Source organism: Contarinia nasturtii, unplaced genomic scaffold, assembly GCF_009176525.2.
Source record: "Contarinia nasturtii isolate CC-2019 unplaced genomic scaffold, AAFC_CNas_1.1 Cnas_scaffold_129, whole genome shotgun sequence".
Taxonomy (NCBI): domain Eukaryota; kingdom Metazoa; phylum Arthropoda; class Insecta; order Diptera; family Cecidomyiidae; genus Contarinia; species Contarinia nasturtii.
Genome location: NW_022197486.1, coordinates 12,108,412 through 12,110,730, shown reverse-complemented (window position 1 = coordinate 12,110,730; position 2,319 = coordinate 12,108,412). Strand labels below are relative to the sequence as shown.

Sequence of the window (2,319 nt, the reverse complement as noted above, 5' to 3'; positions counted from 1 at the left end):
CGGAAAAGAATATTTGCCACATGATCGGTATGTTGTTGAACCAACATCACCGCCATCCGTATTACCACCAACAACGAGTGAACCAACAACAAATAAATATTACAAATATTCAGCATCATCAACAACGACCACGACCAATGCACACAATCGACCCGAACGTGAAGTATTGTTGGCTCCATTTCCAACCGATGGCATCCAACATCAACAACCAAACCAAGTTGATGGCCCTCCCAAGCATCTAGGTCAATTGTTAGCTTCATTTGATGAGGTAAATAATGCTCAAACACACAATACTTACTACTTTATTCAAACTGCATACAATTGAAATTTATCACATCAATGCGAACAGAAGAAATTTCATGCTACACACAACAACACTCTTTCACTGCATTTGACATAAAATTTTATTTTGTTGGCCGCCGTAATATCATCATCATCGTACCTTACTCATACGTATACGATAAAATCCTCTAAAATCTATATACACTGTGAAAATAGTTTGAGAACATTCTAGAGCCGATAAAATAACAATGAATTCAGATTTGAAAACTTTGTTTTATAATCTATTGGCCTTCTCTGCATTATCTCTCTCCCCCTCCCCCCTCTCTCTCTCTCGTCTGCTTTTAATTGTATAGTGTATATGCTGTTGGGCAGAAAGTTTTATGCAATTTTTTCATAAAATAAATAGTTTTGCGTGATGAAAAGTTCAAATTCAATTCTATATGTATTCACCATTTTAATTATACATTCATTAAATGAATACATGCGTCCATGTTTTTCTTGCTATTTTGTCATAGTACCATTGAAAACGAAATTATGTTAAAGTATTCGCATTAAATTGGTTTCTGAAACTAAAAATTCTTTTGAAACCCCCCCAGTCACTGCTTAATTCGAATAATGTGTTTTTTAATCGAAATCTTAAAAATATAGAATACTGGACGAGGTGATGAGGAACCGTATGTGGCACGAAAAGAGGTCAACACTGCATTGGCCACCAATAAAGGAATACCAGTTGTTGAGCCAAAAGCTCCCACAAAAAATATTGCTGGCCCACCCGTATACTATCCGCCTGGTCAGGAACTATTCGCCAAGAGTGAAGCTCAAGCCGCCTGGAGAGCAAAGGTAAATAGCACATGTTACTACATAGTAATAAACCAAATTACACCAATTTCTCATGCGAATGTGTTTGTTTGTTACTTTCTCATTTTATGATATTATAATTTTTTTTCCTTAATATATGCGATAAACCATTTTCATTGTAGGGTGGTTGGGCCAAGGGTAGCGGCAAATATGAATATGAAGCCGAAAGTAAATCGAAGAGTGCAAGCAAATCTGGGGCTGCTGTTGTACCAGTATGTTTGCCATTATGTTGTGCTATGCCATGTACGATTATGTAAAAGACCAACCAAAATATTAAGTGCACTCGAGTCGAGACAACTTTACTGCACAAAATAGCACAGCCAATAATCGAAGAACAACGATTTACTGAAAGGGCACGACATATATACATTTTACCCATTTTATTTTCTGTACTACTAACAAGTGCATTTCAAACGCAAATATGTTTTCTAACAGTCCAAGGAAGGAAGGGAAATTTTTGGAACATGAAAAATTTGCATTTGTTTTCATTGGAATGCAAAAACTATCACTAAAAGTCACTAATCACTTATAATGAACTAATCAATTTTCTTGTGTAATAATTAAATTTTAAATGACGTCGTACGGCGAGATGAAACACTCATTGAACGCTTTTTCCATTGTAACACCACGCTCACTCAACAAGTCGGTGAACACACTCTTGATTCTCTTTTTGTGCCACAACATTGTCAATTTTATTATCGTTAATTTAAACATTTCTATTTTTGTATTACGAACGCTAATTTTTTTTTCTTCCAATTTTCAAGAGATAACAAGTATATTTTATTGGCTCTAGATCCCAATTTATATATAGCAAAGTCTAATCATCCTTAATGAAATGTATTATTTCAAATTAATAAAATAAAAATATACGATTTGTTGGATAAGATGAAATGAGTTATTAATGCTTCCACTCATTTATAATTGGGACATTCATTTAATGATGAAACTTGATTTACAAAAATGTCCTTATTAATTGAAGACATGCAAAACTACCATGAGTTTCACTGGAACTATTTCAACCATGAGTGAAAATTATTGATGTCCAACAAATAGAGAAACTACAATGTGTTTACTAAAAAGATGCAATATTTCGACTTTTATAAAATCACGTAAAAAAACTTTGAACGAAAAATAACGGTTATGATATTAAATTTAAGTTTGGTTACTTTTTTGTAGAAA

The 2,319-nt window shown here is 33.5% G+C and overlaps 1 long non-coding RNA gene across 1 annotated transcript; it reads left to right on the top strand.

Moving 5' to 3' along the window:
• The first annotated feature begins 6 nt into the window (after window positions 1-6).
• Window positions 7-2,026, top strand: LOC116343245. The gene is made up of 3 exons (XR_004201314.1): window positions 7-268; window positions 931-1,122; window positions 1,263-2,026. It is a non-coding gene; the product is annotated as an uncharacterized LOC116343245 (long non-coding RNA).
• Window positions 2,027-2,319: the final 293 nt, after the last annotated feature.